Source organism: Heterodontus francisci, chromosome 15 (assembly GCF_036365525.1).
Source record: "Heterodontus francisci isolate sHetFra1 chromosome 15, sHetFra1.hap1, whole genome shotgun sequence".
Classification (NCBI taxonomy): domain Eukaryota; kingdom Metazoa; phylum Chordata; class Chondrichthyes; order Heterodontiformes; family Heterodontidae; genus Heterodontus; species Heterodontus francisci.
Window position 1 is genome coordinate 78,530,937 of NC_090385.1, and position 23,025 is coordinate 78,553,961.

Consider the following 23,025-nt stretch of genomic DNA (forward strand, 5'->3'; position numbering starts at 1 on the left):
TCCCACACTATCCCCTTATCCCTTTATGTCACTGGTGTTTGGAAATCTGTTAATCTATGCTTTAAACATACTCAATGACTGAGCTTCCACACCCGTCTGGGGTAGAGAATTCCAAAGATTCACAACCTTCTGAGAATTTTTCCTCATCTCTGTCTTAAGTGTCTTCCCCCTTATTTTGAAATGGTGTCCCCTGGTTCTAGACTCCCCAACCAGGAGAAACATCTTACCTGCATCTACCCTGTCTATCCCTTTAAGTATTTTGTACTTTTTGAAGAGTCGCCACTGTTAAAATTCGGAAATTCTGTCAGAGCTCAGACTCAGAGTATTGAAAAAATGTCATCAACCTGAAACAAAGGCAGGATATTCCTGGGTTTTCTGAACCCCACCATCAGGCTCAAATGGGGGTACTGCGTGGGAAATAGTCACTCACCTGCGATTTTCCTAAGATCGGCCAATTAGTAGCCAGCGGGGGTTGTCGTCCAATTAAGGATGGTGGTGGGCTCTTGAAGCTGGAGGGTCAACAGCAGCATGAATGCTGGTAAGTGAGTGAGAGGGCATGCCAAAATGGAGACACCCTCACTCCAAAGCTTGCAAAGTTAAAATAAAAAGTGGCCTTTGCATCCAGGCCACCACTGTTTGGGAGAGGGTAGGTGGGGGGAAACCCCTCTGCAGGGTGGCCTGCGGCTGCAGCTGCATGCAAGCAGGGAAGGCCTCCAAGCCTGCCTGAAGTGCTAGCCCTCTGGTCTGCCACTGGGAGGCCATCTCCAGGCAGCTGTACAGTTCCCCACCGGCTGTGGTGACCTGGAGGCCAACTGGAAAATCCAAGCCGGCCTTCTTCAATAGGCCTTAAGTAGCTATTAACTACCTCAAATGCCTACCCACTCCTTACGAGTGAGTAGCCCTGTCGTTTCCCCCCACAACCATCCCACCTCTGGGAAAATGGCCTGGGGATGGGTTAGAGTCGGAACCAGCACACCAGCAGGCGGTGCTATTTTTTGCACCTGCCTACCTCCCTTCCCGGTCCCAATGGGACGATAAAGTCCTCCCCACAGACTCTGTTTCTCTCTTCACAGATGCTGCCAGACCTGCTGAGTATTTCCAGCATTTTCTGTTTTTATTGTTGAAGAACTTTACAACTTGCACAGCTACTTATGACACAGACATTATTGGGAATAGATCTTCCCTCAATGGAAAATGTAGCAGCTGTGAAAATAGACAGCAGACTGCAAGTTAGAGCTCAGTAGCACATCCCCATCCCTTTCATTACTCCAGTCGCTTATTTAACCCCAAAGCAACACATTATTGCTTTGCATATTCAGACCAAGGCTAAGGGAGTAAACCCTAACAGAAAATCCGGAGCGGAACCCCGTAGGCGGTCATGTGTCACCTTTGGCATGTTTCCGGCAGTTCCTGCAGCCATACTGGTGCCAAACGTCGTGTCCTGCACTCCTTTGGACCCCACCAGAAAGGCCGAGAGGGGGGTTTTGACGACTGGGCAACTCTCAACCTCCATAAATTTGCCCAGGCATGCGCCATGGAGAGGTCACTCCATAGTTGCCTCACAGCGACTGAAACAACACGGAAGGCAGCAGTTACGGGTTATAAGTCCAGAGAAGAGCCTGTCACTCCAGAATTGGCCTTTATAGCCACTCCAGGCGCTGCTTCACAAACCACTGACCACCTCCAGGCGCGTATCCATTGTCTCTCGAGATAAGGAGGCCCAAAAGAAAGATATTCAGTACAATTGTACAAAGACTCTAATGACCCACATTCAATTCACCAAATTAAGAATGAAGCTATTTTTTAACTTCCTGTGAAAAGGATTTTGCCACAAGTTGTAGTGAGTGATAAATATATTACTGTACTGGACTGAAAATAATGAGATGTTTCACGGCTGCTCTCAGGGCCTTCAGTAAAAGAGCTGCATTCACACCCCTACATCTGCGTATCGTATGCTTCCCTTTTCTGGTTAAACAGGTTTCACCTACGAGGGCAAAGACTTTTAAAGCAACTGACACATTAGATTTAATTTGTTAACTAACAATGTCCCACATATATATTTAACAAAGCATGATTCACAACACATGAACTTGTGATAGCTATTCCAACCCTAAGTCTGCTCAGCCTTGTACAGCTTTTTGGCCACTGGCCATGATCTTGAAAGCCCCATCAGTAGAAGTGAAGAAATCATGTTTTCGAGGCCTCCTCAGATGAACTAGGTTTTGTTGTAAAGAGCTATTGAAAGTTTAATCCAGCAGCTCATGACTTATAATACATTTTAAATTGTGATGTTACCACCGTAATTGGTATCATTTTCATGCCGTTAATATATTGTATTGACAATTTTCATGTGACAATCTTATCTGCTTTGTTGAAATGCAAGAGGAGTACTAATTATTTTCACAAGACAAGGGCCGATCACTGGATTAGAAACACAAGGCAATCTAATGCCCCTTTGCATCGCACATCACAACTAATAGAGTTTGTGTGTCTAGGGCCAGAATTTTTCATTGGGTGGGGGGGCTCATCCACCAGCCGAAAAGTCTGTGGCGAGCCCACTTCCGATGAGCCAATGAAGCCAGACCAGATTTTATGCTCCCAGGCTTTTAATTGGTCTTAGGCAGGACTTCCAGCTCGAGGCAGGAAGTTCTGCCTAATGGAGATGCCGGCCAATCAGCGGGCCGGCAGCTCTTAATCCCAGCAGCGCCACTGGGAATGGTGGCCACTGCTGGACTGCACCCAGCCATCGGAACAAGATGAAGGACAGCCCGGGAAAAAACGGTAAATTTTTAGGGCCTTGCCAGGGACAATTGGTCGGGCCCCAGCAAGGCAAGGGGGGAGGTTGGTTAGGGTGGTGAGGGAGAGTGTTGTGCATTGGGGGTGGTTGAGGCTTCAGGAACGGTCCTCCGTGGGGCACAGTGTGTCCATCAGGAGGGCCCCCCCCCGCCGTCAGCAAGAAGCCACCTGCATAAATTAGGCAGGCTTTTTGAGGCCTCAGTCACCCGCCAGCCAAGGGTAAAATACCTACGGCGGCAGGTGGATGCCCTTAAGTGACAGTTAATTGGCCACTTAAGGGCTTTGATTGGCCTGGGGAGGGCAAGCCGTTTCTCGCCACTGCCTTGTGCAAATTGACAACGGGGGCGTGAGGGGGGCAGGAACAGCCCCCCTGCCTCCCACTCAATTTTATTTGGGGCATAAAATTACAGCCTATATTTCTAAGTATAGCATCTTTAATGGTCTTGTTTTTTTTTCTGCTTTGTCGCTGGTTACCTCACCTATCACATTGCACAAAAACAACCAGTCATAATCTACAAGACAAAAAGGAATAAGCATATCACAAAGCACAATCAGCACAGTTGCAAAGGCATTTCATCAAGGCAACTAAAACCCTCAGTTGCACAAAACTGTGCATTAATGCACAATAAACACATACCTGTAACAGTTCTATTTCAGTGTGTAGTCCCATTACAAACCATTTTGGCTAGGCAAAGATATATAATGTAGAATCTATCCTTAAATTAAATGTGATGCAACAGATATGCATTCAGACAAAGAAAGAATTTTCACTTATATAATGCCTTTCACTTGGACTTAACACCTCAACTGAAAATGTCATCGCCAACAGTGCACCACTCCCACACTACTGTACTGCAGCATCAACCTGGATTATGTGCTCAAGTCACTGGAGTTGATGAATCACCTGTTTTGGTGGTGTTGGTGGAGGGATAAATGGTGACCTGTACTGTTGTAGTTGTAGCGTAGCTAGGCCGTTGTTCATAAAGTCTCAGAGTCTAGATAAGGTCAACTAATTTATTTACACTTCTCTATTTACACTCTCTGAAAGCCTCTCTAGCCAGCACCCTTCATGCTGCTACTCTCTTCTTCCAAAGCCCATTACCATGTGACCATCACATCATCATCACTACAGTGGGAGTGGTTGCTCTCACTGTCTCGAGCACTAACCCCTTCAGGTCCTTATACTACAGCCTAGACAGCAGGACGAGCTCCTCTGCACTTAAAATGTCATGGGATTTTTTACATTCACCTGAGAGGGTCTCAGTTTAACATTTCATCTGAAATATGGTACCTCCAAAGGAGTAGCACTGGAATGTCAATCTAAATTTATATACTCAAGTCTCTGGAATGAAGCTTGAACCCATGACCTTCTGACTCAGAGCCAAGGCTGACACTTTTGTCTATTTTAAATATGTAAATAATCCACCAGCCCCACATCAAGACTCAGCAAAAGGCCCACTCTCACCCTGAATTTTGACCTCGGCCCACAACCCCCAACTCAGACTTGCCTATCCCCAGATCCTAGCCTCAAGCCCCTGAGCAATGTGTTGGACACTCGTGAAGAAAGGATTCAGTTGTTTAGAAACATGCATTTTAGATTTTCACAATCATAGGGCACCTTAGATACTTGAGGATTTACACTGGCTAAATCAGCAGAGAGACAGATCAACAGTAGAACTGCAGCACTATCGAGTGAGTAGGCCAGAAAGGTACATGCACAACAGAAACAAGTTTCCTCAGAAATGAACAGGGGGAAACATTGTCTATTCGAAACCTGCAGAACGTAGTGAATAAAGTACACTTGTTTATTCAACCCCCTTTTTACTGTCAAGAATTTTAACATACATCAGCAACTACTAATTCAATAGCATTTTTCATGTGCAGGAAGGTGTCCTAAAGTGCTTTACCAAACAAAGCAGAGAGGAAAAGAGAAGAGTTTAGAGTGGGAAGTGCAAAGTTAAGTCAAGGTAAATAGTTTTGCCGAAGTTTCGGAAAGGACAGAGAGATGTGGCAAATCGAAGACGACTGGTTGAGGAGTTCCAGAAGGCAAGAGCTCACTGCCACTAATAATGGAGTGGGAGTGGGCAATAGGTTGGTGTGAGACATGCTGCAGAGTCAAGCTCCAGAAAGGTATCACTACAAAATATGCTCTTTGTTGTGTTGAATTTCCAGTGTTACGAACAGGTGAGAAAGAGGTCTAGGGTTCCCTGGTCTTACTGTAAAAAGGTTTAACTTTAAATACACTGTGTTTTTAGCTCCCCCTTGGTGAATCCTTGTTCACCACTTTCCAATTGTAAGGCAAAGAAACCAGCACAAGCAGACTTTCTTAGGTTTAAAGAAGAAAAGTTGAAATGTATTAAACAAATTCTAATTTGGTTAATGCCTATGGATACACGGCGCACCCCATGCTAGCAGGCATACGCAATACACACATGCAAATAGAGACAGAAAAGAGAAGAAAAATAACGTGGAAAGGTTTGAGGCAATATCTGAAGAGCTGTTATTACGGTTCTTTGAGCTCACTGAAGATTGTAGGTAGATCTTGCTTTTCGTTGGGGCCCAGTATTCTTCTTAAAACTTGTTCGCTACAGGAGACTTTGTTGTCTTGGGGTTCATGTGTATTCAGTGGATTCAGAGGCTTGTGAGAAAGAGATGGGAGCAGACAGGAGAGAGATCTTCTCAGTCCAGGAGCAAACAGACTTTCCCCAAACTGTTTGTACAGATTCAAGAAACTCAGGTTGCCCAGCAGGTTAGTCATGTGACTAGCTGGTTTGACCATGTCCATTTGTTCATTCGGCCACCTTAGCAGTCAACCTGGAATGCGAGCTCACCCACCTTCAACGTCTGGTGATCAAAAGTCCATTGTGGGTTGAATGTGTCAGGGAATATATTATAGATGCTGCTTTGTCCTTCCAAACACTGTCTGTTAATATGCAAATGTCTTTCCAGTCAAGATCTGGCAATTTTTTAAAGCAAGTCCTTTCTTCACTTCAACAACAGTTTAAAATTTAATGTCCATGTGGCAAAATTAATATGCCTCATGCCTGGCAGGTGGGGGCCTGCATGACACCAGAAACTCATAAGAGTTAAGGAAGTTCACCCAGGAATATAAATTACTGATAATCTTCACAGCTGCCAGAGTGAGAAACTTTATTTTCAGTATTTACAGCCACATATCCAAAGAAATACAATATACAAATCATCCTTTCAGTATGCAGTGGAAGCCTCTTAAGCCATTTGGTACTATTATACATATATTAATATATTATAGATGATGGATATGTGGCAGTGGGCTACACACAGCAATCAAGCCAAATGGGGTGCAATGACATCAAAGCGTGAGAATGCAGTTTGAGTGGTTTACAAGAGTCAGAACTCAGCAGTTCAATTACTCACTTAGAACCATCAGCGTTTTTTTTATTCATTGTAATGTATACTATTTATCACAGAGCTGGTTAGAAGTGCTTCAGGCTGCAGTTAGCTTCCCAGTGCTATTAAGCTGCTCTCAGGAAGATAAGCAAAAAAGGTAATAATAAAACCACAGCAGTGATGTTAAAGCTAAGATATACAGCACAGAGGAGCTGGTATTACAGCAGTGTCAGTTTTTTTGAGGATGGCAGCATATAGGGAAAGATAGCATATGATATACTGCAAGTACGACATTAAAATGAGATACAATCTAGACAACAACTTGCATTTATATAAAACACCTTTAACATAGTAATACATCCCAAAGTGCTTCACTGGCACATAATCAGACAAAAAGGCTTGGTCAAAGAGGCAGGTTTTCGGGAGCGCCTTAATGGAGGAAACAGAGATAGAGAGGTGGAGAGATCTAAGGAGGAAATTCCAAATTTTAGGGCCTAGACAACTGACAGCATGGACACCAATGGTGGAAAGAAGGCAATAAGGGATGTAAAAGAGGCCAGAGTTGTAATACTGACCACAACCACTAGTAGTGTCAGCCAGTATTAACTATGCAGCAGCATCTCTGCACCAAGTGAATGAACTACAGTGAATTAAGAACGTATTTTCTCTAAGAACATAAAGCAGCTCAAACACTCCCGAGCAAAACAATATTACATTACATGGAGATTTTCTGATCACACCACATTGTATAAGGGAGTTGCTTGGTGAAGAAGAGGCAACTCCCCAAAGGTAGGTCAGACAACAAAGGACACAGTTTGCAGGACTAAGCCCTGCACTTTTTTTTAAAATAACATATTGATGGGGAAAGTTTGTACGATCTAAGTACTTACTAAAAATAATTACGCTGTTAATCTGTATTAAGACAGTAGTCATCTTTGGGAAATAACACTTGATTGATCAGCAACTTTTCAAGTATTCAAAATATACCCAATAATATGCTAATCCTTCACAGACATCAATACAAAATGCAAACACTCCTCATATGTATTGCAAAGTGAGAACAGCAGGACTGACCTCATCACACTTCCAGATATATATTGCACCAAAAGATAACTTAAAGTCATATTGTGATCACAAGAATAAGGTCCTCCTGCCCATTCAGTAACAGAGTTTCCAATGGAAAAAACTATGAATTTGAGAATTAAGCACATTAAGATGTAAAAAAGAATTTACAGATACACAAAGCTGCTCAGGTCCTAGCCTCATTAAAACATTCAAGCCTTTTTTTAAAAAAAGGCTTCACCTGCCCTCTCAGGTGGACGTAATAGATCCCAAGGCACTATTTTGAAAAAGAGCAGGGGAATTCTACCCAGTATCCTGGCCAACATTTAGCCATCAACCAACAATCACACAGATTATCTGGTCATTAACACATTGCCAGTTGTGGGAGCTTGTTGTGTGCAAATTGATTGCCTCGTTTCCAATGTTACAGCAATGACAACACTTCAAAAAGCATTTCATTGGTTGTAAAGCCCCGAGATTGTAAAAGTTGCTATATAAGTGCAAATTCTTTCTTTGTTTTGGACAGATCCTGCTGTAATTCCAGGTTTCAGACACTGGAGGCCCTCTGGTAGCTATATAAATAACAACAGCAACGGAGAAGATTACTGAGACATTGAAACTTGCTTCATCTGTCGGCTGCTTATATGACATGATGTTCATCCACAATTCACCATTCAGCCACAATGTCATGAGTGTTCAAAGCTCAGAGGGGAGGCCAGGTTGTGCCCCAAAGAAGTAGAGGGGGAAACACTGAAAGGAAATAAGCAGCCTCAGCTCACACTTGCGCACTGCCTCGCTGTTGATTACAGAGCAGCCTGGGAGATAAGCTGCTCAACATCAAACCTGGGAAATGGTGTGTCCTGGAGGGAAATGAATGGGAAAAATGGAAAGGAACGGAAGTGAAAAATATATAAGTAAATAAATTCTAGGCATGACTTACGACTACAAATAGGTATGCAATGCTTAAACAAAAAATTTAAATACTCAACCTCAGGGGAAAGACAAACAAGAGCAAGGGCTTAACGAGAGAGAGAAAGTATTTGCAGTCAGCTTAAGGAAGTTATTGAAATTCCAGCAAGACAGCCAAGGGCCAGTTCTGATATTATAGCAAACTACCATGATGCATTTTTACAGTTCAGAGTTCAATCCAATATTGCATTTTTAAAGAAGTGTAATAATTTCTTTATTGTGTTTTATTGTGCTATGCTTTTGCAAATGGTAGCTAACAGGAAAGGCTGAGCCCCAACACCGCACAGTGGCTGATTTAGCTTACACACTGGAAGCTGTTACAAATTTGCTGAAATGAATTCATTGCCCTCACAGTGTTAGGCTTGCAAACAGCTCCATCACCCCCAATACTATAGTTCATAGGCACCCTCCACTTAACTAAAATGATACACAAGTGTACTTTTAGAATCATAGAATAGTTAAAGTATAGAAGGATGCCATTCGGCCTGACGTAGCTATGCTGGCTCTCTAAAAGCAACTCAGCTAGTTCCACTCCCCCACTTTCTCCCCATAGCCCTGCCAATATTTTGTCTTCAGGTGAATCATAGAAATTTACAGCATGGAAGATGGCTCATCATGTCCATGCAGGCCACAAGGGACCCATCCAGCCTAATCCCACTTTCCAGCTCTTGGTCTGTAGCCTTGTAGGTTACAGCACTTCAACTGCATATTCAAGTACCTTTTTAAATATTATGAGGGTTTCTGCCTCTACCACCCTTTCAGGCAGCCTATTCCACTGAGTGAAAAAATTTCCCCTCAAATCCCCTCTACACCTCCTACCTCTTACCCTAAACGTATACCCCTGATTATGGACCTCTCAAGCAAGGCCTATTAAAGGCCTGCTCAGGTCTGGAAAAAAAAAACCCGACCCAAACCCAACAGAACACATCGGACGCTGGCCCGAGCCCGAGCCGATCAGAGTCCTTCCATTTTTCCCGTGTCCGACCCGACCCACGCCCGACCTGACCCGATCATAGTGAACTCACTGTACTTACCACTTTTGGATGGATGGAATGGAAGGAAGCTGCAGCATGAACGCATGACGTCATAAAGGTGCTCACTCACTCACTGCGCAGACTCAGAGTCTGTGCAGTCCGGATGCACATTTCCCTCCTTGATGTCCCAGCTCAGGCAGGCTTTTCAAATTTTGACGCTTACTTACTCAACCTCCCTTTTCCTCCCAGCAGAGCAAAAGGCAGCACTGTGAGTGTACGATCCGACCCATGTCGTTGGGTCCCATCGGGTTCAGGTCAGGTAGCAGGTCTTTACTTCCTATCCATTCTATCTAGACCCCTCATAATTTTATACACTTCAACTAAGTCTTCCTTCAGCCTCCTCTGTTCCAAAGAAAACAACCCTAGCCTATCCAGTCTTTCCTCATAACTAAAATTCTCCAGTCCAGGCAACATCCTCGTACATCTCCTCTGTACCCTCTTTAGTACAATTGCATCTTTCCCATACTGCGGTGACTAGAACTGAATGCAATACTCCAGCTGTGGCCTAACCAGTATTTTATGCAGTTCCAGCATATCCTCCCTGCTCTTATATTCTATGCCTTGACTAATAAATGCAGGTATCCCGTATGCCTTCTTGACCACCTTATCTACCTGTTCAGCCACCCTCTGGGATCTATGGACATGCACTCCAAGGTCCCGCAGTGCCTCTACATTTCACAGTATCCTATCATTTATTGTGTATTCCCTTGTCTTGTTAACTTTCCCCAAATGCATTGCCTCACAATTCTCCAGATTGAAGTCCATTTGCCACTGTGCCGAACACCTAACTCGTCATTGATATCTTCCTGCAGTCTACAGCTTTCTTCTTCATTATCAACCACACGGACAAATTTTGTATCATCTGCAAACTTCTTAGTCATACCCCCTGTATTCAAATCATCAATAGATACCACAAAAAGCAAGGGACCTAGTACTGAGTCCTGAGGAACCCACCAGAAAAACCCTTCCAGTCACAAGAACACTCATCGACCAGTACCCTTTGCTTCCTGCCTCTGAGCCAATTTTAGATCCAACTTGCCACTTTGCCTTGGATCACATGGGCTTTTACTTTTGTGATCAATCTGCCATGTGTGATCTTATTAAAAGCCTTGCTAAAATCCACATAAACTACATCAAATACACTACCCTCATCGACCCTCCTCGAAAATTTCTCAAAAAATTCAATCATGTTAGTCAGGCATGACCTTGCCTTAACAAAGAAACAGAATTTAATTTTAAACAGAACTTAAAAAATGCTTAAGTTAATATCTATTTGCAAGAGGTTTTTAAAAAGTACATTTTAATTAAATTTCCCAATTTGAGGAGATCATATTTCCACACCCAGTGACCCTTAAAAATGTTTGCACACTTTTATCCTCATTTAGTGATATGACTGATGCTGCCTTGTTCAGGGCTGCAGCCCCACTTCCTCTTTCATCAATGCAGAGGAGGAGGAGATTTGGCTTCGGAAAGGCCCATCTTGAAAGTTGGCTTCACTGAATCAGAATCGCTTAGAAGTAGGTCATTTGGCCCATGTCTGTACTGGCTCTTTGAAAAAGCTGGCCTTATTAGTCCCACTTTCCCCTGCTCCATCCCCGTAGCCCTGCATATTTTCTTCTTCCTCTGGCTACAGTACAAACACTGCTGGCTGAGAAGGAGGTTGCCACCATGAGTGGTTTGCCCTACTCATGCTGGCCAGTGAAAGGAGAAGCGCGACATTTCATCATCACTGTAAAACAAATGCACAGCTGTCACTATTGTTTCAAAGCTGTGCAATATAAAAAAGGGGAAGTGGCCACCACACTAAGACCTCTGAGCAATCTTCCAGAATCACCTCTTGAATGGTTCAGTCACAAAGTATCACAGCTATGAGAACTGAACATCGCAAAAAAGGCATAAAAAAAATTGACCCAGTCATTTCAACTTAAATAGGTCAATCATTTCATGGCCCTGAACTTCAATTAGCCCAAAAGCATCTTTTCGAATCCGTTACCAGCCAATTGGAACCCATGTCTTGACAAGGTGATTCGAACCTTGGAAGACTGGTGAATAAAAATACATTTAGAAAAAAAGCTTTAGAAATCATGTAAAAAGTTCAAATATCAAAGGTGTAGAAGGAGTGAGGACATGGAGAAAAGGGAGAGGCAAAGCAGGGGATAACTTTATGTAAAATTATTTGTGAAATATTAATACAAGATCCTTGCATCTGAACAGCATTAGGTTTGTTTCAGTTCATGGTACAGGCAATGAAAACTCAGTAAAACAAAAATGGCTAACTCAGGAAAGAACTTATAAGACAAGGGAAAGATTTGAAAACATTTAGATAGCCTGCTGGCTGTTCAGGTGGTATATGCATCAATGAAGGATTATTTTCAGCTTTGTGCTCCTGTCTAGGCTAGCTACCCAACAGGAATGTACTGTTGGAAACTGGGTGGTTTTCTAACCATTGGTCAAACACAAGGCCCAGATTCCATTATCTGCTTCTGCTGGGAAAGGCTCCCAGCCCATGGTGTAAAGTCGGAAAAATTAACTCAATGGTGTTGGTATTGCATCATGCAGAGCAAACAGTCTCATGTTCAATACCTGTGGTGAGTTAGTTAATGTTAAGTACTATAATTGTTCGCAGGCTATGGAGCTAGTAGAGAAGAAAAAAAACGTTTCTGCAGTTGAATTGCTGCCTCTGCTGGAAAGTGTGTGTGTGTCAGTGTGTGTGAGGAGCAAACTAATCTGAAGTGCTGCCTACGTTTGAATAGCTAGTGAGCAAATCAGTGTGAAGGCTGGCACATGAAGAATGGCCATCTGGGTGATGTCTCCTACATGAGTTAAAACCTTCAAGAGAGGGAAGGAGAACCGGGGCAGGAAATGAATGGTTCCTGAGTTATTACACCACTGACATTTTTAGAAGCATCTGTAACGTTAAATATCTGATGATGGTTGACAGACTGATGCCCCTTTTCACAGTAGTGCGCACTGTTCTAATCAGTAACTGAAATCTAATAACGTGGCTGCCTTTAGAGCAGTGGTTCAGAAACTTTTTCATCCACTTAGGCGGGGCAAAAGACCTACTGGCCCTACTCCACTGCTTTAATTTGCCACCCAAGTTCACAGCAAAATCGTAACCAAACCTGAATTCTAATACTCAGGACAAATCCAACACAAACACAAGACTGTTGAAGTTTATATTACGGTGAAACAAATCTGCCCCTGCATAAACCATCCCCGACAGCCAGCTCACCTACCTTTGAGAAAAGTGTTCAAGATCTCATGACAAGGCAGCATATTGCTATCCTATTACCTGTGATAGTTGCAAAGATGACGCCAAGTTTATGAAGAAGTCAGACACTTAATCTTTGTTTGCATTCCCCTCCCCCTTGGACCCTATATTCAGACATTGCAATACGAATTCTAAGGGTGTTAATCACCTCTGATACCTGCCCATTCCACTGCCACCACCGCACCCCCACCCCCCCCCCCCCCAACTCCACAAAGTAATTATTGATGTTTGTCAGGACTGTTCAACTGTGCAGGGCATCATGCAGTGAACCCAATCCTCCCCTTGAAGGATGCTGACACCCATGCACTGAATCAGGATCAAGAGATAGGAACATAGAAGCCTTCCCCTATGTAGGCTTAGGGCCACTGAAGCCACAAGAGTTCCTACTGGAGCTGTGGATTAGTTGGTAGCACACTTGCCTGAGTCAGAACTTTGTGGGTTCAAGGCCCACTCCTGAGACTTTTGAGCACAAAACCTAGGCTGACACACTAATGCGGTACTGAGGGTGTGCTGCACTGTCTGAAGTTCCCTTTCGGATAAACCGAGGCCTTGTCTGCTCTCTCAGGTGGACTTAAAAAGATTTCAAAGAAGAATGGGAGAGTTATCCCTGATGTCCTAGCCAATATTTAACCCACAATTATTTATTTATTTTTTATTTAGAAATACAGCACTGAAACAGGCCCTTCGGCACACCGAGACTGTGCCGACCATCAACCACCCATTTATACTAATCCTACATTAATCCTATATTCCCTACCACATCCCCACAATTCTCCTACCACCTACCTACACTAGAGCAATTTACAATGGCCAATTTACCTATCAACCTGCAAGTCTTTGGCTGTGGGAGGAAACTGGAGCACTCGGCGGAAACCCACGCTGTCACAGGGAGAACTTGCAAACTCCACACAGGCAGTACCCAGAATTAATATCACAAAAGATAATCTGGTCATTATCACATTGCTATCTGTGGGAGCTTGCTGTGTGCAAATTAGCTGCCTCATTTTATACAACAGTGACTATACTTCAAAAGTACCTCATTGGCTGTAAAGTGATTTGGGATGTCCTAAGGTTGTGAAAGCTGCTATATAAATGCAAGCCTTTCTTTTGCATCCTGACTTGACATCAAATCTGGATCTCCCTGGTTTACTGATTGAATTATTGGATAGTATGTGCCTCAGTCTCATAGCAATATCAGTAGACAGTTTTTCTGACATGAAACAAGTACTGCAAAAGGCAAAATCATAAATGCAAATTGAAAACTTGATGGGAAAGTTTCTGACGAGTGCTTCTATTTGTGTACTCACTATGTCTCTTACCATCCTCTCGGTTGATTTATTCTGCTCTGTGGTTGAATATGTTTTCCTGTGAAGGAAAAAAGTCACACTAGTCACCAAGATGCTTAACGATCACATGACATTGGACACTAGATCACTTTATTTGGGCTCTTACTGCTACCCCTCTATCAAGCCCACACCATCAAAACAACATAAAATAATTAACTAAATTCTTTGAAAGCCTTACAAACGAGCTCCATGTAGATGCCTCTTTAGATTAGACTAAAATTGCTGGAAATTCAAACCACGTGAACGTTAAAAAAAATTAGAAAAAACGTTTTATAGCAAGGGATTGTTTGACCTTTTTGAAAATAGATTTAACAAAGGGGCTGAGCACATGCATTACAACAATCAAAATGATGCAGGATATGGCTTAACATCCACTTACATGGTCATTACATTAGGCCCCGTCTTACTGACATAACTGTATGAGGGGAGGGGCAGGGGAAGAGAGAAAGAGAGAGAGGGGAGAGAGAGAGAGAGAGAGAGAGAGACACACACGCAGCAAGATAGCCAATACAAAAATAAAAAACGCATGCGCATAGGGGAGAGGGAATGAGCAAGCACACAAAAGAAATCAATATATGGAGGCATAAGTGAGACCACGCCACAGAAAAGTCTTGGAAAAATTGCATTAACAAATATGGAAATCCCAATTGCAGGACAGTAAGAATTAAGAATAATACCCGACAGTCAGCCATCTTGCACCAGGCGTGACCACTGACCTGTGTCATGGAATTGAATAGCCATATGTGCAACAGTCTAGCAGTGAGGTTAAGCCCCTGGCTTGAACACTGGTCCACTAGACCGGGAGCAGTATTGCTTGGCTGTAGATGACTGACAACACAGTTCAAAGCAGTTCAGAGACTCAGATGCCCCACCCCTCTTTGAGCCTCTGGCAATCTTCTCTCAGCAGCGCACCCGGGCCCCACCCACTCCTTCCCCAGAATGAGTCTCAACGATAACAGGTCAGATGTGCGACCTTTCTGCTGTTAATCTAATTCAGTGCTCTTTCTTAACATACAGGAGAACTTTTTAAAAAAAAAAAGTCTGAATAGCCAAAGGATGCCAATAATGGCGCATGTGCTTCTCTTCAAAACATCTAGCATTATATGGTGGCTCAGTAGAAGAATAGGCCCCTTTTAATACACAAATGCAGTCTCGCAGTGTAAAACGTGCTAACATGGGATAAATGAAGATAGCAAACATTGGGAATTTGAAATAAAAACTGAAAATGCTGGAAATACAGAAGAGCAGTCAGCATCTGAAAGAGAAAGACTGAGATGAGACAATTCCGTTAAAACGTTAACCTATTTTTCACTGGAAACATACAGCTTGTCAGTTAACCTCCGAAACAGTGCTGTCGCGCCAATTAAAGCCTGGCTACCCGACTCGAATCCGACTAGACCCGACTACATGCGTCAGGGTTGGGTCGGGTCGAAATTCCGAGTCCATCATTTGGACTCGGGTAAGGTCGGGCTGGACACTGCTTCCGGGAAGTCACGGGATCAGGCTTACCCATGATTCCCCACAACTCCAGTGGCAGGAATAGCTTCTGCCAGAACAGATGAAGAAGATTCCTGTCGGGTCGGGTTCAGGTTGGCTGTGGTCGAGTTGGGCCCGGGTCGGGTTTTAATTTTATGTCCGAGCCAGTCTTTACCGCCAATTACTATCTTTTCAACACAGAAGATTGATCCACTATAAGGCCTTGAATCAGTGGTAGCACTCATGTCTCAGTCAGAAGGTTGTGGGTTTAGGCCCCCCTCCAGAAATTCAAGTACATATTCTAGGTTGACACTCTAATGCAGTATAGAGGGAGTGGTGCCCTGTTGGAAGTGTGTTTTGCATCAGACATTAAATGAAGCCCCCTCTCAGGTGGACATAAAAGATCCCAATGTACAATTTTGTAAAGCAGGCATAGTTCTTCCCAGGTTCCTATGCAATTTTCATCACTCAACCAACATCTAAAAAAACAGATTATCTGGCCATTTATTTCAATGCTGCCTGTGGGACCTCCTGTGCATATTGGCTGCCATATTGCTGACATTACAACAGTGACTTTACCCTTCAAAATACTTAATTGGCTGTAAAGCACTTCGGGATGTCCTGTAGCGATGAAAGGTGCTACCTACTGCAAGTTCTTTTGTTCCTTTATCCATTACATTTTTGCGCCTGCTAGGAAAGAGGAGCCGGACTTAGCAATGTAAATACTGAGAGTGACTCAAACACCATACAGCAGAATTCAAATTAAAACCAAGCCAATACGAAGACAGCCTTAAACATGAATCTTCAGGGCACAAATATGGTGAACAATACATGGTGCATTTCTCCATTGAGTTATTATTTTGTCTTATCATTCAAGAGGAAAATATTTACAATGAAGCCTATAGTGCAGGGATAACCAAGACTTTTGTCTGTAGGCTTCATGAACTGGAGCCTTGGGAGCCACCTATAAAAGTTTGAACCCATGTTTCCAGTAATTTGCAGTGATCTCAAACTGCTGGTAGAAACATGTCCTCCCTGGACACCCTCCTTAAAATTTACATCTTTGGACAAGCTTTCCAGCACTTGGCCTAATGTCTCCTCCTTTGGCTTGGTGTCAATTTTTGTCTGATTATGCTCCTGTGAAGTCTTGGGACGTTTTGCTATGTTAAAGGTGCTATATAAATGCAAACGGTTATTGGCGGTAGTGATCAAATTTAGGATTTATGCACCAATGAGACAACAATGCTACATGAACAGCTCTTTCTAAACCTCCAAGGCATGCGATTCAAATTGGACCATCCAGTGAAGGAGGATAGCAAATGGAATTGAGACTCCGAGCTTGAGGACCCGATTGTCAGTTCAAACACTCATGGGTTAGGAACACATCAAGGCTCGCCAAGTTTAGCATATGCACCTACAGTACCAAGTCAACATTCCCCAATTCCCAGCTTGGTCTCCAACCTGCCTAATATATAGAATGTACAGCACAGAAACAAGTCATTCAGCCCAGCTGGTCCATGCTGGTGTTTATGCTCCACTTGACCCACCTCCCACCCCTCTTCAACGTAACCTACTACTCCTTTCTCCCTCATGTGCTCCCCTTCAATGCATCTATTCCATTCAACTCAACTACTCCTTATAATAGCCAGTTCCATATACTAACCATTTCTGGGTAAAGAAGTTTCTCTATTGGATTTATTAGCGGCTATCTTATACTTATGGCCTGAAGTTGACCAAGTTTGGATTCGACTGCCCTGTGTCGGTCAAGCCTAACTCTGCCATTTGGTGGGGAGGATGAGGGGGAGAGAGAGCGTGCGAGCAAACGAAGGACAGGCCATGGATGGAGAGAGCACTTTCAGCCCCTCTCTCTCACCTGCATGGATGGGCACTCAGGACAATAGTCTTGCTGGAGAGGACTAAGGTTGGCACTTGGATGGGGAGAGAGAGAACAAGCAGCAATGTATAGTAACTTAGGGATTCAGGAACTTGTCTACCATGGAATGGCCTCCATTATGGAATATAGCTCCACTGCAACTCACTAGTTTGCAAGCAATATAAGTCCATTTATACTTTCACACCAATCTGTCACCAATTCCTCATCTGTTTTCTTGATGCATCTAATCTTCTGTAGCTCTTCCTAATCCAATAGATGGGCCTTCCTGTCCATAGCTGTGATTTTATTCGTTTTGAAGCTAATTTTTCTCTGAATACTGTTTAAACTCAATGAAAATGTATCCAAGTTTAAAAAACTCCTATGCCAAGTAATGTGAAAACTATTTTCTGGCACTGCTCTTGATATCACAACAGGCATGTTGAGAAATGTAAAGCATCTTGCAAGACACCGCATTCCAATCAATAATGACGCTTCAACTCAAAAAGACAGGTTGTGCTCAAACGATAAAAATGTACTTAGTACTGAGAAGGAGGCTAATTAAAATGGATAGAAGGAAGCCAGACTCATAACATCTGAATCACTGATGATTAAACGTATTGCAATTAAGCACATGAACAGATTTAAGATAATTTCAAGTTAGGACAGAGCTGCTTAATCCCTTCCAAGCCGTCACTGATTTAAAGTCTATACAAGAACAACAATAACAAAATACACTTTTATGGCACCATAAACATAATTAAACGTCCCAGAGGCAAAAATAGCTAAGACACCAAGCAGCGGTAGGAGAAAGGATAGAAGAGGTGACCAAAAGCTAGATCAAAGAGCTGGTTCTTGAGATAGCTTTGGATGAAGGGAACAAATGGAGAAAAGTGAGGAGTTTAGGGAGAGAGTTCAGAAGAGGGTGGAGGGGGGGGGATGGGTGGTGGGATGATACAGATAGCTGAAGGTGGAGCACATAGAGTTGGCAGAGTGGAGAGCACATGCAGGTTACAGGCTTTGGGCACATTATTGTAACCAGGGGCTGAGGATCATCAGTAGATTGCTCTTGCTCGACTCCATAGCCTGGATTTTCCAGTTGATATTATAACTTTGGAGTAAACCATTTATATGAAATGGATTTTTGCCAGAGTTAAGCAACAATCAGAAATTCCAGCCAATGTTTTTAGCACTGAAAACTATTTGCATGCTCTACATATCCATAAAACTGAAAATTCTCAAAACTAAGTTACATTGTCACAACATTATCACACAGAGATAATGAGTAATCTATCCACAGAAGTATGACTGACACAGTACTGCCATCCTCGGGTCTTGATCAATACTGACTCTGGCCTCACAACACACTCGCTGGCAGCTATAATCCATTTGTAATATAGACCTGCATTTTAAGCAGGACAGCAAAAATCCTTCTGACCGCAGAGAACATCAAATAACAAAATGGTTTTTGTTCCCTGCCTCAAAGGGCAAAAGCAGCTCTAAGAGTAATGGCCACCATGGGTGGCACATGCCACTGGTGGGGTCTGGCTTTCAGCCTGCCTCCCCAGGTCGCAACGGGGTGCTATCATTGCTAGGCAATACACATGTCTTCCCTCAATATCATAGATCTGTAGGCGGAATTGTGGAGGCAGGAGGAATATCATCTTTGAGCAACTCTGCATGCAAAAGAATTACACTCTGCCTCTGCCAGTTTCTCAGTCCACTCTGCAGTGCAAGTGATCTTACAATGAGTTGGGGCTGATTGTGCTCCCAGGCACACAATCAGTCCTAATGTAATGTAGGATCATTTGCACTGGAGGCAGCCTCTTAGTATCAAACAGCACAGACCCATCATGCCCATGTCAGCTCTTTAAAAGAGCTTCCCAATTAGTCCCACTCCCTAAAGGCCTGCTCAGATCACGAAAAAAAACCCAACCCGAACCCAACAGAACCATAGTGGACGTGAGTTTTCCTGAACCCGACCCGACCACCGGAATGTTCCCTTGACCTACCTTGCGACTCCCAATCTGCAGGAAGCTGCAGCATGAGCATGATGACATCATAGAGACGCTCACTCGCTCACGGCGCAGACTCAGAGTTTCCCTCCTTGACGTCCCGGACTCCCAGCTCAGGTAGGTTTTCTACTTTTAACACTTCTTGCTGTGTGTCCAACCCGGACCCGGCCCGACCAGACTCCGAAAGCCCGACCCAGAAGAGCGACCTGACCCGAACCCGACACATTTCGTCGGGTCCTTTCGGGTTAGTGTTGGGTAGCAGGACTTTACACACCCCTGCTTTTTCCCCCATAGCCCTGAAATCTTTTCCTTTTCAAGTATATATCCAATTCCCCTCATCTCGTCTCTGGTTCTTTTGCCAATTATCTTACAACTGTTAGTTACCAGCCCTCTGCCAGTGAAAACAGTTTCTCCTTCTTTATACTTGAAAATCCTTCATAATTTTGAAAAGCTCTATCAAGACTCTCCTTAACAACTGTTCGAAGGAGGACAATGTGTAAGGCGTTTATCATATCCTCACTATTCAAGTACAGTTCAAATAAACATTGTTTTCAATGGCAGTGATGAATTTGCTCTTCATAAAAAGGTATGTGTGCCTTTTTTTAAAACTGAATTTGCAATTGGTTCTATTATGTCCCAGCTTGCAGATGTTCTTTACAGAGGTGACGCTTAATTGTGCTGTTAGCTCAGAACAGCTGTAAACAGTTGCATCATCACAGAATGGTGTTTATGTTCAAGGCTGATATTGTAACAACAGGTCCAGGCCATTGCCAGTAATATTTGAATGCCGTTCATTCACTTTAATAAATTGAACAAATAACACACCAGAACTCAAGTCATCCATTTCACCAGAGCACGACCCTTTCATTTGGCCTGCGTATTTCACTTCCATTCCCATTTGTTTAAAAAAGTGAAAACGTAGAACTTTTAATCTTCACGGCTCACTTATGAATACTTAGTGCCCTCGATACATTCCTGCACCCTATTTTTACATAGGCATTAACCTGAATTAAAGGGAAGTTCAACATCTATATATAAATGTAGTTTTAAACACTTGTACTAGAACCATGAAACAATAGAAAAATTACAGCACAGAAGGAGGCCATTCAGCCCATCGTTTACATACCAGCTGAAAAAAAAATAGCTGCCCAATCTAATCCCACTTTCCAGCACTTGGTCCATAGCCTTGCTGGTTCCAACACTTCAGGTGCATGTCCAGGTACCTTTTAAAAGAATTGAAGGTTTCTGCCTCCACCACCATTCCTGGCAGTGGATTCCAGACACTCAGCATCTTCTGGGTGAAAAGGTTTTTCCTCATGTCTCCTCTAATCCTGCTACCAATCACCTTAAATCTGTGCCCCCTGGTAATTGACCTCTGCTAGAGGAAACAGGTCCTTTCTGTCTACTCTATCTAGGCCCCTCATAATTTTGTACACCTCTATTAAGTCACCCCTCAGCCTCCTCTGTTCTAAGGAGAACAACCCTAGCCGATCCAATCTTTCCTCATAGCTGCAACTTTCGAGTCCTGGCAACATTCTTGTAAATCTCCTCTGCACTCTCTCCAGAGCAATTATGTCCTTTCTGTAATTTGGTGACCAGAACTGCACGCAATACTCCAACTATGGTTGAACCAATGTTTACTCAAGTGGAATTTCTACCCTCAAACAATTTGTTAATTAATATTCAGACTATCTCCCTCGCAATGTTGTAAGTTATCTGCTGGGATAGAAAGCCACATATACAAGTTTGCTGATGATACAAACATAGATGACATTGTAAGCAATGTAAATGGAAGCACACGATTACAGAGATATTAATAGGTTAAGCAAATGGGCAAAACTGGCAAATGGATTTCAATGGAAATAAATATGAGGTCTTCCACTTTGGATCTAAAATAAATAGAACAGGGCACTTTCTAAATGGGGAAAAGTTAGAAATAGTTGAAGTCCAGAGACTGGGGGTCCATATACATAGATCATTTAAAATGTCATGGACAGATACAGAAAATAATTAAAAATGCTAATGGAATGCTGGCCTTTATGTCTGGAGGACACAAATATAAGGGGATAGAAGTTATGCTACAGTTGTACAATGCTCTGGTTAGAGTACTGTGAGCAGTTCTGGGCACCACACCCGAGGAAGGATATATTTGCCCTGGAGGGAGTGCAACGTAGATTTACCAGATTGAGACCCGAGCTCCTAAGCGTCAGCGGTGGCTCAGTTGGTAGCACTTGTACCTGAGTCACAAGGTTCAGGGTTCAAGTCTCACTCCAGGAACTGAGCACAAAAATCTACACCAACACTCCAGTGCAGTACTGACAGAGTGCTTTACTGTTGGAGGTGCCGTCTTGTGGCTGAAACATTAAACCAAGGCTCCATCTGCCTGCTCAGGTGGATGTAAAATATCCAATGGCACTATTTTGAAGAAGAACAGGGCAGCTATCCCCAGTGTCCTGGCCAATATTTATCCCTCAATCAACATCTCAAAAAAAGGATTATTTGTTCATCATCACATTGCTGTTTCTGGGTGTTTTCGGTGTACAAATTGGCTGTTGTGTTTCCTATATTACAACAGTGACTATACTTGAAGAGTACTTCATTGGCTGTAAAGTGCTTTGAGACATCTGGTGGTTGTGAAAGGCGCTATATGGTTAAGTTAAGAGGTGACATTATACAAATTAGGGTTGTATTCCCTGAAATTTAAAAGGTCAACGTTTTCAAGATATTAAGGGGAGCTGATAGAGTAGATGGAGAGAAACTATTTCCACTGATTGGGGAGCCTAAGACTAGGGCGCATTGGAGCCAGACCTTTAAGGAGTAAAGTTAGAGAACACTTCTCCACACAATGAGTGCTAGAAGCATGGAACTCTCATCCACAAATGGCAACTGATGTTGGATCAATCTTTAATTTCAAATCTGAGATTATGATAGATTTTTTGTTAATGAAAGGTATTATGGATATGGGGCTAAGGCAAGTAGATGGAATTGGGTCACAGATCAGCCATGATCTCATTGAATGGTGGAACAGGTTCAAGGGACTAAATGGTCCATTCCTTTTCCTATGTTCCTAAGTGAAGCCATTTTAGAATCTTCAAAATAGTGCTACAGTAAAGGCCTGTTACCCGACACGAACCCGACGACATGTGTCGGGCTCGGGTCCGCTGTGGATTGGTCGGGTTTGGGTCAGGTTCTTTTTCCCGACCTGAGCAGGCCTTTATGCTACGGGATCTTTTACATCCACCTGAGAGCGCAGTTGGGGCCTAGGTTTAAACATCTCATCCAAACTTCAACAGTGCAGCACTCCCTCAGTACTGCACTGGAGTGTCAGCCTAGATTTTGTGCTCTAGTCTCTGGGCTGGGACTTAAGAGTGCTACAGATGAGCCACAGCTGATAACGTATACACAGGGCAGCCAGAACTAACCAAAAAATGAATTAAAATATAATTTTCAAACTGAACCAGTGAACAATGCACACAATTTCTGAAATGTAAACTGTAGTTTGCCTTTTATCACGGATTTCAAAACTCGGAGGTTAATTGTGCATATCCAAACATACAACAGCAATGAGCTTGGCACTAATGCCATGGACCTATAAATCAGTCTTTCAAAGAATTTGTTGCTCTGCTTAATTTCAGAGTTTCCTGCTGCCTGGAGCTGGATGAACAGCTAGTCAAATAGCAACCACAGACAAGTGGTTGTCAAGCCATGAGGCCAGTTGTCTGCTGATTGACCAGGTATCTGCTTAGGCAGTGAATTCCTACTGAACTACAATAATTTTTTTTGACTGAAGGAAAAATCACATCATCTAGTAATT

At 43.1% G+C, this 23,025-nt stretch overlaps 1 protein-coding gene across 11 annotated transcripts in view; it reads right to left on the reverse strand.

Annotated features, from left to right (window-relative positions):
• elf1 (E74-like ETS transcription factor 1) overlaps nucleotides 1-23,025 on the reverse strand; it is a 280,446-nt gene that overhangs the window by 110,749 nt on the left and 146,672 nt on the right. For 6 of the 11 annotated variants that reach the window (XM_068047709.1, XM_068047704.1, XM_068047706.1 and 3 more), the window contains one exon: nucleotides 13,812-13,869. The exons of 1 other annotated variant lie outside the window; for it this stretch is intronic. The gene's annotated coding sequence lies outside the window, so the exon portion shown is untranslated. Of the gene's footprint in view, nucleotides 1-13,811; nucleotides 13,870-14,566; nucleotides 14,651-23,025 lie in introns of those variants that run through there. 4 more of the 11 variants (XM_068047711.1, XM_068047703.1, XM_068047712.1 and 1 more) reach the window with 3 other exon arrangements.